Below are 12,793 nucleotides of genomic sequence, written 5' to 3' on the forward strand. Positions count from 1 at the left end.
AAGAAGGGGGGAAAAAAAGTCAAAGGCCCTCTTGAAAAACAGTGTTCATATTAAATGCTTCAAACTACCCTGAGATAATTAAGTTATATCAATTTATTTTAAAAATAATTCCTATTTTACAACTCTGCATGCATATGGCACAAAGTCAGAGAAAATACCAAAATGGAATTAGCTTTTATATGGCAGGAGATTTAGGAATTTATTCTTTTTTTATTTTTGTGATTATGTTATGAAGGACAAGAAACTACGTAGTATGTTTTAGAATGATTTGTATCCAAACTGAAATAATTTGTTAAAATTTCAGTAAAAGAGGTAGCTTCAGTTATCACACACACATCCAAAAATAAAGCAGTATTTCATGAGATACTACTTTGCTTCAAAAGTAGGAGAGATAAACCCGTAATTTTCTTAACCAAAAATAAATGAATTACTAGGATATGGAATTAAGGTTTATTGTGAATTGTGTTGCTAAAAGTCTGATTGTTGCATGTACCATGTACTAGTAGTTCTAAAGTACTGAAAAGACAACAAGTGAAGTAAACTAAAAGGAAACCAAACATCCTCCTAAATTCTATGGTTTCCAAAATTCTGTCATTGAGCCTCATTCTTCAGTTCCATTCATAAATCATATTGATATTTTTCTCTATGAGTAGACTTGGTTTATTTTTAGTCTATTCACATTGTGTAGTAGATATAAACTTGTTTATAAAAAGGTGTTTTCTGACGAAAGTTAAAATTTTATAATTAACTTTTAAAATAAGCTCCAGAGATATTATTGAGCTGAAGGAACAATATGCAGGCTACTGTCCTCATTCAATAACTAAGACCCTCCAAGGCTATTGTGACTTCAGAGGGAGCATGGCCTAAAAAAAGGTTAGTTGGACTGAATGCTAAATGAAATGCAGGGATATTATTTAGCATTGAGTAGTGACCTTCCTCCTATATTTAGTGTTTTGCATGCCTGAAAATACAAAACTATCTTTAAAATGCTCATTTTCCAAGTGGGTAGACTTGAGATAAGAGGGAAGATTCTTGGCTGATGTGACCTGACAACCTTATTATACTATGTTCTGTACTTTTCTTCTAATAATAGAAATATTCTGGTCCAAGTTCTCATATAATTGAAGTTAAATGTATCTAATTTCTGCAAAAATTATTGAACTGCTATTTTACATTAATAGATTTTACCCTATGTTTTCTCATTCTTGTGACAGGTTCCAAACCACCAACTGGAGAAATATATAATACTGAAAGTAAAAATTTATAATACTGAAAGTTTCAACTTGAGCCAAGTTTTGACTAATACCATAAGACTTATATTAATAATGGTATCGTTTATTCATTTAATTCTAGTGAATTTAAGAGCTACATGATATATCAAAGAACCTAACAAACTGCCATTTTTTACAGCAGTCTTATAAAATATTTGATATATATGTTATACTGGAGTACAAACATGCAACTTTAGAAACTAAAAGAAAAGCAGAACATTTAGGCTTCTCTTTTTTATTGTAAATTCAAAAGTAGAGTTGGAGATGCCAGTCTCTATGACAGGATATTACAAAACATTCTTTAGGGTTGAAGTTTTTGTTTCCTGCAAATCTGAAATTCATTAGGTAAAAAGAAAACACACACACACACGCACACAGTAGTGAACAGTATCAACAACAGTGTCAATATCACAGTGTCAACATCAATAAATTATTTTAGAGTGGAATGATTATATTCATTACCAAGTTGTTCACGTTTTATTTCTATTCACAAAACTTAAGATAAATAGTTTTTTTTCAATTGGGCACTAGCCTTTTTAGGAGGGTTGCTTCAGAATCCATGATCTCTCTTTCCTGAACTCTAGATCCATATTGCTACCTGCCTCCTGGTCATCTCCATCTGGATAACCCACATGTCATGTACAAACCTGGAATTCGTTTTCCCCAGCCCACACCCAACTCTCTTCCTCCCCTTGGACCCCTAAATTGAGAAAATGGTATTGCTATCCATAATCATATGGCTATAAGTGTTGGAAGTTTTCTCTCACTGCCCATGCTTAATTAGGCACCAAGACCAAGAGAACCTAAGACACATCCCTCAAATTTATATATTCTATTATATTTACAATGGCTTTGTCCTATTCAGATCATCCTTTCCTGTTGAAAATAATATTTTAAAGGATTCAAACTGACTTCTGTTCCTGGCCAACATGAAATAAAAGTAACTGAATTTAGCCTCCCTCCTGAAACAACTAAGCAACTGGACAAATATAGGAAGCAATGGTTCACAAAACCTTGGTCATTATGCAACAAAGGATGATGATTCCTGAGAGATGGGAAACAAATAAAGTAGCCCTATGAAGTTTTCAGGCTTGGCACAGATTAGGGAAAACCAAGTAGAGACTGAGCATCTCCCTGAGTTGAGGAGACAGAACTGTAAGTGTGAGGAAGTCAACACATTTAGGATTCACAGGGCAGATTACCAGAGAGAAAAGAGCTGGACAACTGCAAAGAGTAAGCCGTGTGTTCAGCTGAGGATTGATCAGCACATGCAGGTGAGGAAACTACCTAAGGCTGGGGGAAAAGAAACACTGAAAATATTAAAGGGAACAATACCATACATAACTCATATAGTCTAAAAAACAAAATTGCCTGTTTCCATTAGCCAAATTAGAAAATCTCATAATTCATGGGGGGCATTAAAGTATTCAAAAGGATTTTACCCTAATAATAGGGTAAAACTAGTCTCAGACTAAACATTGCTTTGGTTCTACTCAACAAAGTTTTAAAGTGAGATACAAAGGAGTTACTGTTTCCAAGGAACTTAGGTACAACATAGAACAAAGCTTAAGAATATTTATGGGACTATAAAAATATCCAATAAGGTAAAAATCACATATCTGGCATCCAACCAAAAGTTACAAGGCAAGAAAAGGAGGAAAAAAATGACAGTAGAAAAATCAATCAATCAAAATTGATCCATAATTCACATAGAGGATGGATTTAGTGAATAAGGATTTTAAAACAGTTGTTATGACTATATCCTATATGTTCAAGAAGCTAGAGGAAAGATTAAGTATGTTAACTAGAGATATAGAATATATGAGTAGAAATGAAAACTACAATATCTAAAATGAAAAATGTACTAGTTGGAATTATTGGCAGATTAGACATTGCAGAAAAAAATATTAGTTAAAAATACATAACAACACACAATACATAAGAACACAATACATAAGGTTTCCAGTCAAGATGGTGGTAGAGGTGAATGCTGTGCTTACCTCTCTTCATGACTACATCAAAATTACAACTAAACTTCAAAAATACAACCATTGACAATCAACTAAAGTCTAGCTGAACTGAGAACATATAGAAGAATATGGCTCAAGACTGGTAGGAGGAGCAGAGACACAGAAAAGGCTGGTCCCACACCCATGTGTGACCATTAAAAATCAGGAAGGATATCTCAGCTGTGGAGTTCCCCTGCCCCCCAGGAGGAGCGAAGGGTACCTGCCCCACACCAGGCTCACCAGCCCAGGGTTCCAGTGCCGAGGAGAGAAGTCCCCATAACTACTGGTTGTGAAAACCAGCACAGATTGTGGCTGAGTGAGCCAGAGGGCGGCTACATTCCTAGGCACTCCTCTTAAAGAGCCCACACACAGACTTACTCGCTCATGGAGTCACTTGCTCTGAGTTCCAGCACTGAGACAGCAGCTCCAAAGTTGCCAGGGACATACGGGGAGAAACTGAGTTGTCTGGCCTCAGGGCAGGGGCTGGAGGGGCAGCTCTCTCCCAGATGGAGGAGCTGGTGGAAGCCATTGTTTGTTGATCCCTCCCTTCTACCAGCAAGCAGACAGAGTCAGTCACCATATCTAAGTCTCCATCAACCTGGCTAACATGGTTTGCTTGCCCCACCCTGGTGATTATGAGACCCTGCCCAATCCAACTTTCAGGCATAACCAAGTCTCTTCCAGGGGCTTTTCCAAACAGTCTGCCGTAGCTCATGCTGCGGACATTCCTAAAGTCTCTCAAAGGTTCACAAAACCCAAACAAGTAGCATCTGGCTTCAGCGTGTCCTATACCTCTGGTTGGGCAGCTCTAAGGCTGGTACTAGCAACAGCTGGGCTTGGTTCGTGCCTTGGCCTCTCGAGGCATCTCCAAGCACAGCACAGGTGGTGGCCATTTGCAGACTGCTTTGTGACCATGCCAGGTGGCCCTTCGCAGGGCACAGGCTGTGGTTAAACTTGGCCTGCAGCAGCACCCCCCCCCAAGAGGCCTGGGGGCTGGCACACCAAGTGGCCAGCTTCAAACAGAGCCAGAGCTTCACCCAGCTACCTCCAAGGATGACACACACAGAGGACAAACTGGGCAGGCACCAGGTCCCCACGAAAGCAAATCCTTCTCTGTAGGGTCAGCCCCTGCACCACAACTACTCCACTGTAGTCACAATCAGGCCTCACAACCAATAAACCCAAGGGTCAATTCCTCCCACTCACATGCAAACAGCAACCAAGGCTCAATTACAACATGAAGGCACACACAACCCACACAAAGGACAACATGGAGCACACAGCTCTGATGACCAGGAAGACTGTGCTACTGAGCTCCACAGGACATCTGCTACACAAGGCCACTCTACTAAGACCGGGAGACATAGCAGCTCTCTCTACTTAATACACAGAAACAAACACAGGGAGGCAGTCAAAATGGGGAGATAAAGAAACATGTCCCAAATAAAAGAGCAGAACGAAGCTCCAGAAAAAAAGAACTAAACAACATGGAGACTAGCAAAATGGAGACCAGATGCACAGTTCAAAACACTAGTTATAAGGATGCTCAGTGATCTCAGAGAGAACTTCAACAAAGAGATGGGAAACATAAAAATGGAGATAGAAACCATTTAAAAAGAACTAGTAAGAAATAAGGAATGCAATAACTAAAATGAAGAATACATTAGAGGGAATCAATAATAGATGAAGCAGAGGATCAAATCAGTGATCTAGAAGATAAAGCAGTACAAAACACCCAATCAAAACATCGAAAAGAAAAAAAGAATCCAAAAAAATGAGGACAGTTTCAGGGGCCTCTTGGACAACATCAAGCATGCCAACGTTTGCATCATTGGAGTACCAGAAGGAGACGAGAGAGAGCTAGGCGTTGAAAACGTATTTGAAGAAATAATGACTGAAAACTTCCCTAATCTGGTGAAGGAAATTGATATTCAAACCCAGGAAGCACAGAGAGTCCCAAACAAGATGAATCAGGGAGGCCCATACCAAGAAACATAATTAAAAGGCCAAAATTCAAAAACAAAGAGTTTTCAAAGAAACAAACAAAAAGCAGTTACCTACAAGGGAGCTTCCATAAGACTATAAGCTGATTTCTCAACAGAAACCTTGCAGGCCAGAAGGAATTGCCATGAAATATTGAAAGTGGTGAAAATGTTTTCATTTATGTAAGATGACTGTTATGCCACAGTGATTTTATTGGTAGGAAAGATAAGAAAAATATGTTTGCCAATTGTAAAAAGATAAAACAATACAAAAATCTTTAATATGATGCAAAAAAAAAGAAAGAAAGTGATGAAAAGCAAGGACCTACCACCAAGATTACTCTACCAGCAAAGCTATCATTTAGAACCCAAGGACAGATGATGAGATTCCCAGATGAGAAAAAGCTAAAGGAGTTCCTCACCACCAAACCAGTATTACAAGGAATCTTAGAGGGATTTCTTTAAGATGAAAAAGAAAATAAAAAAATATGAATGATAAAATGGCAATAACTATATATGTATCAACAATTACTTGCAATATAAATGGATTAAATGCTCCAACAAAAAACAGTGTGGCTGAATGGATAAGAGAAAAGGACCCATACATATGCTGCCTACAAGAGACTCATGTCGGATCAAAAGACACACAGAGACTGAAAGTAAAGGAATGGAAAAAGGTACTTTGTGAAAATGAAAACAAAAACAAAACAGCTGGGGTAGCAATACTTATACCAGACAAAACAGACTTTAAAACAAAGGTCATAACAAGAGACAAAGAATCCCAGTAATCCCAATTCTGGGCATTTATCCAAAGAAACCCAAAATGCTACTTTGAGGGTACATGTGCATCCATGGGGATATGTTCATTGCAGCATTGTTTACAATGACCAAGATGTGTAGGCAGCCTGGGTGTCCTGGAATGGGTGAATGGATAAAGAAGAGGTGGTACGTATATACAATGGAATATTACTCAGCCATAAAGAAAAATAATGAAATCTTGACACCTGCAACAACATGGATGGACCTAGAGCGTATTGTGCTAAGTATAGTAAGTCACACAGAAAAAGACAAATGTCACATGATTTCACTTGTAAGTGGAATCTAAAGAACAAAATAAGCAAACAAATTAAAAAGAAACAAACTCATAGATAGAGAGAACATTTTGATGGTTGCCAGATGGGAAAGGGGTTGAGGGAGTGGGTGAAAGAGAGGAAGGGATTAAGATGTACAAATTAGTAGTTACAAAATAGTCACAGGGATTTAAAGTAAAGCATAGGGAATATAGTCAAGAATATGGTAATAATTATGTATGGTGTTAGATGGGTACTAGATTTATCTGGGTGATAGATGGGAGGGAGTTGGAGGCAGGGTGAAAAAGATAAAGGGATTAAAAATACAAATTGGTAGTTACAAAATAATCATGGGGATGTAAAGTAAAGCATAGGAAATGTCATCCGTATGGTAATAACTATTTAAAGTGCCAGCTGGATACTAGACTAGTCAGGGAGATCACTTCTTAAATTACATAAATGTCTGACCACTATGTTGTACACCTGAAATTAATATAAAATAATATTGAATGTCAACTACAATTGAAAAATTTAAAAGGGAAGGGGGAAAGTAAAGGGGCATATGAGGTTCAAATGTCCATGTATAAAACAAATGAGTCTTGGGGATGTAATATACAGCCTAGGAAATAGTATCAATAATATTGTGACAGCATGGTTGATGTCAGATGGTTGCTGGACTTATCATGGTGATCACTTCTTTAGGTAAAAATAAATGTTAAATAAGTATGGTGTATACCTGAGATTAATACAATATTGTATGTTAGCTATATTTTAATAAAAACCTCAAAGAAATGTTAAAAACCCATTAATAAACCTAATAAAAGTTGTGAAAAAAGAGAATATATAACAATAGGAACTGTCCAAAATGACACACAGTAAGATAAAAAGTGTGAAAAATAAAATAAAAAAGAGATTCAGGTTGCTGTGGAACAACTACAAGAGGACCATCAAACATGTACTTGAAATTCCCAATGGAAACAGGGATGGGCAGAAAAAATATTTGAAGTAATAGTAGCTAAAAATTTTCCAAATTTGATGAAAGCTATTAACCCACAGATTAAAAAAAAATCTTAAAAATATCCAGAGACAAAAGGCAGATTATATGCAGAAGAAAAAACATATATACATATATAAAGCAGATTTCTCATTAGAAACAACACAATCTAGAAGATACTGGGGAATCTTTAAACTACTGAAAGAAAAAATTTGTCACTCTATAATACTACCGTGTTTCCCCGAAAATAAGACCATGTCTTATATTAATTTTTGCTTCAAAAGACGCATTAGGGCTTATGTTCAGGGGATGTCATGCTGAAAAATCATGCTAGGGCTTATTTTCCAGTTAGGCCTTATTTTCATGGAAACATGATAGTGAAAAAAACTTTCAAAACGAAGACAAAATAAAAGCTTTTTCAAACACAAGAAAGCTTTAAAATTTTATCAGCAGTAGACATGCACTACAATAAATATTAAAAGATGTACTTTAATGAGAAAGAAAATGATACTATATGGAAATCTATGTCTACACAAAGAAGTGAAGAGCAACAGAAATATAAACTACATTAGTAAACATGAAGAATTTTTGTAATACTTTTAAAGTATCTTTAAAATATAATTGATTGTTGAAAACGAAAATAACAATTTATTGTAGGTGTATAACATATGAAGATCTTAAATGTATGACACCAATAGCCTGGGAGAGGATAAATGGAAACATACAGTAGTAAGATTCATATACTGTATGTGAAGTGGAATAATATCACTTGAAGACAGATGGTGCTAAGTTAAAGATGTATACTATAAACCATAAAGAAACCACTTAAATAACACAACATCGAGATACAGCTAATAAGACAATAAACGAGATAACATTAAATCATAAAAATACTCAACTAATTCAAAGAAGGAAGTAAAAAGGAAACCAAAAACAGATTGAAAAAATAGATAACCAATAGCACAACAGTATATTTGATCCCAACATTAATAATCATATCAAATATAAATGGTCTGAACACACCAATTTAAAAAAAAAAAGATTGTTAGATTGGATACAAAACAAAACCACACTATATAAAGACATACTTGGTTAAAAGTAAATATGTAAAAGGATAAACCATGCTAACACTAATCACAAAGAAAAGTTTATTAATTAATTTTATTAATAATATTAATATTAAACAAAATAGAATTCAGAACCAACATTTCCAGGGATAAAAAAGTTATTTCATAATATTAAAGGAGTCAATTAATTAAAAGGACATAACAATCATAAATGTTTATGTAACTAAAAAAAGAACTTCAACAATACAAAAAGTAGAATGGCAAAGAGAAAAAAAGTCCACGATTATAGTTAAGAGATTTATTGAGAGAAGTAGATAGAAAATACAGAGAATGTAAAACATTTAAATGACTCTATCAGCTTGACCTAACTGACACTTGTAGAATACTCCACCCAAAAACAAAAGCATACATATTCTTTATAAGTGCACATGATTTTTACCAAGATCATCCATATTGTCAGCCAAAAACAAGTCTTACTGAATTTAAAAGAATTCAGATCATACAAAGTATGTTCTCTGATCACAGTAGAATTTAATTAGAAACAAAAATCTTTGAAAAAACTCCAGATATTCAGAAACTAAATACACTGATAAATATGCGATGGGTCAAAGAAGAAATCAAAAGGCAAATAATAAATTATTTTGAATAAGAAAATTAAAATGCAGCGCTAAAAAGTATGAGCTGCTGCTAAAGCAGTACATAGAGGGAAATTTATAGCATTAAACATGTACATTCGCAAAGAAGAAAGGTCTTCTAACAATGACTTCAGCTTTTCCCTAAGAAACTAGTGGGAGAAAAAAGAATGAATTAAACCTAAAGTAAACAGAAAGGACATGATACAAATCAAAATGGACAGCAATGAAGAAGGGAAAAAAAAGAGGGAGAAACTAAAGTTGGATCTTTGAGAAGATCAATAAAATTGATGAACATCTAGCAATACTAATCAGGAAATAGATAAAAAAAACAAATTACAAACATCAGAAATGAAAGAGATGATACCACTTAGCAGATATTAAATGATAAAAAAAAAGAATATTTGAGGGGGCCAGCCCAGTGGCTCAGGCGGTTGGAGCTCCATGCTCCTAACTCCGAAGACTGCCGGTTTGATTCCCACATGGGCCAGTGGGCTCTCAACCACAAGGTTGCCAGTTCAATTCCTCGAGTCCCGCAAGGGATGGTGGGCTCCGCCCCCTGCAACTAAGATTGAACACGGCACCTTGAGCTGAGCTGCCACTGAGCTCCCAGATAGCTCAGTTGGTTGGAGCGCGTACTCTCAACCACAAGGTTGCCAGTTCGACCCCTGCAAGGGATGGTGGGCTGTGCCCCCCTGCAACTAGCAACAGCACCTGGAGTTGAGCTGTGCCCTCCACAGCTAAGACTGAAAGGACAACAACTTGAAGCTGAATGACACCCTCCACAACTAAGATTGAAAGGACAACAACTTGACTTGGGGAAAAAAAAAAAAAAGTCCTGGAAGTACACACTGTTCCCCAATAAAGTCCTGTTCCCGTTCCCCAATAAAATCTTAAAAAAAAAAAAAAAAAAAAAAAAGAACATTTGAACAATTTTACCCAATAAATTTGGCAGCTGAAATGAACTGGACAAACTCCTTAAAAACCCTGAACAATGAAAGCTCACTCAATAGGAAATGGATAACCCGACTATTCCTTTTTCTATTGAAGAAATTAAATTCATATTTAACAACCTTTCCAAAAAGAAAACTCCAGACTCAAAGAGTATCATAAGTTAATTCTACCACACATTTAAAAAAATAATGTCAATTCTACACTAAATCTCTCAGAAAATTGAAAAGGAGGAAATGCTGCCCAGCTCCTTTAATAAGGCCAACATTGCTCCAGTATCAAAACCAGAAAATGGTAACACAAAAATTATCTTTTGTGGACAAAAATTTTAAACAAAATTTAGCAAATTGAAACCAAAACTATACAAGAAGGATGAGATATGATGACCCAGTGGAGTTTATCCCAAGAATGCAAGGTTGGTGTGACATTTGAAAATCAATCAGTATAATTCAGCATAGAAGCAGACATAAATAAATACATACATAATATCATTTCAATAAATGTGGAAAGATCATTTGACATAATCCAATATCCATTATTGATAAAAATTCTTAGTTAAATCGGAATAGAAATGAACTTTCTCAACATAATGAGAGAATCTGTAAAAAACCTACAGTTAATTAACATACTTAATCAGAAACACAGCAAAAATGTCTTCTCTTTCTTACTTTTGTTCACAGCATTAGAGGTTTTAGCCAAAGATTTATGACAAGAAAAAGAAATAAAAGTCACCCAGATTAAAAATTACAAATACAATTGTCATTATTAGCAGATCTTCTATGTAGAAAATACAATTGAATCTACACAAAAATTACTAGAACTAAAAAGTAAGTCTATCAAGATTGTAGGATACAAAATCAATATACAACATTCAATTGTATGTCTATATCCTTGCAACAATCAGAAACAGAAATAATTTTGCAAAGAAAGATAATTGACAATGTCATAAAGATAAATTTGACAAAAGATGCACAAGGCATACACTGAAAACTATAAAAAAAATTGCTCAGAAAAAATTAGAATCCTAAAAAAACAAAGAAATACATCATGTTTTGGGATCAAAAGAACTTACAAAACTCAATAATAAGAAAACAACCAATTTAAAAATCCTCAAAAGATTGACACACACATGACCAAAGAAGAAAACCAGTTTTCATTAGGGAAATGCAAATCAAAACCACAATAAGATATCGCTTCATACCCATGGGATGGCTAAAATTAAAAAGACTCTTGAATCTAATTGTTAGCAAGGGTATGGAACAATAGGACCTCTCATACGCTGCCAACTGGAATGTAAAATTCCAAAGCTTTAGAAAACAATTTGACAGTTTTATAAAATGTTTACATACATATACCATTGACCTGGCTATTCTACTCCTGAGTATTTAGCCAAAATGAATGATAGCATATGCTCATACAAAGTTTTGCATATGGGTGATTATAGCAGCTGTATTTGTAATAGTTAAAATTAGAAACAACCCAAACGTCTACCAAGGCGTAAATGAATAAACTGTGGTATATTCATATAATACTACTACTCAGCAATAAAAGAAATGAACTGTTGATATATGCAAAAGCATGAGTGAATCTTAAAATAATTATGCTGAGTGAAATAAGCCAGACAAAAAAGGAGTATTTACAGTATGATTCTATTTATATAAAATTATAGAAAATATAATCTATAGTGACAGAAAGCAAATCAAATGAGAAATGTGCAATTGATTATATATCAATTATATTTCAATAAAGCAGTTTTTAAAAAAAAAGGCTTCTGACTGATCTCTATGACTCCAATGTCCTGAATCACCAAAGTGTCAAACTTGAGAGTGAATAAGCCATCTTGGATATTCAACCCAGGCGAGACTTCTCATGAGTCCAGCCTCAGTCACATCTAATTACAACTGCATGCAAGACTCAAGGCGCAAAAAAACAAGCAGAGCCCAGTCAACCCACGGAACTACGAGCCACAAATATTTTTTAATTCACTAATTTTGGGGGCTGATTTGTCACACTGCAATAAATAGATAACCAAAACAGTGGGTTTCAAGTTTTGTTTTTTTCTCTCAGCAAAACCTCTTTCATATACAGAAACTATGGTTAAGCTGAATATAATAAACAGGTAAAAGCAATACTGCTTTGGTTAAATTGGGAGCGGGAGAACCTAGATTCCTAGCTGCCCAGTTCCCCTGAGTGCTCCTGAGGCAAAAGTTGTTCTGCGGGCAACTTTGAAATACATACTCCCACCCTAGAATTTCTCCTTTCACAGATGGAGAACTGAGGACAAAAATATTGACACACACAAGTTATTGACATGTGACTGAACACTCGATCTCTTTATTCACAATTAATTCCACTTTGCTCCTGAGAATAGAAAAATGTGAGAAACATATGCAAAATACCAATTGTTAAATCAGAAAAAAAAAGGGTAAAGAAAGTCAGAAAAGCACAATGTATATATATATCTTGACAAACCTAAATGCTAAGCAAATTCTTACCCAAGATGAAAGCAAATATTGGGTATTTGATCTGACATTTCCACTAATGTTCATTAGTATTTGTTTTCCACAATCTATATTGGCCATTTTTTAATTTGTGATACATGAAGACAACACAAGGTATGAACTTCAGATATGCTAAACCTAAAATGAAAATGATTTATTAGTTTCAGTGAATAAACACACCACATCCTACATGTCCTGACAAATTAGCTAGAGGCTGAGGGAATATCTAATTTCTCTAGAGAGACTTCTTTCTTTATCCATTTTTTCTTTTTGTTCAAATAGTGGCAAAGATGGTATAATAAATTCTATGATAATG

Source organism: Rhinolophus ferrumequinum, chromosome 2 (assembly GCF_004115265.2).
Source record: "Rhinolophus ferrumequinum isolate MPI-CBG mRhiFer1 chromosome 2, mRhiFer1_v1.p, whole genome shotgun sequence".
Taxonomy (NCBI): Eukaryota; Metazoa; Chordata; class Mammalia; order Chiroptera; family Rhinolophidae; genus Rhinolophus; species Rhinolophus ferrumequinum.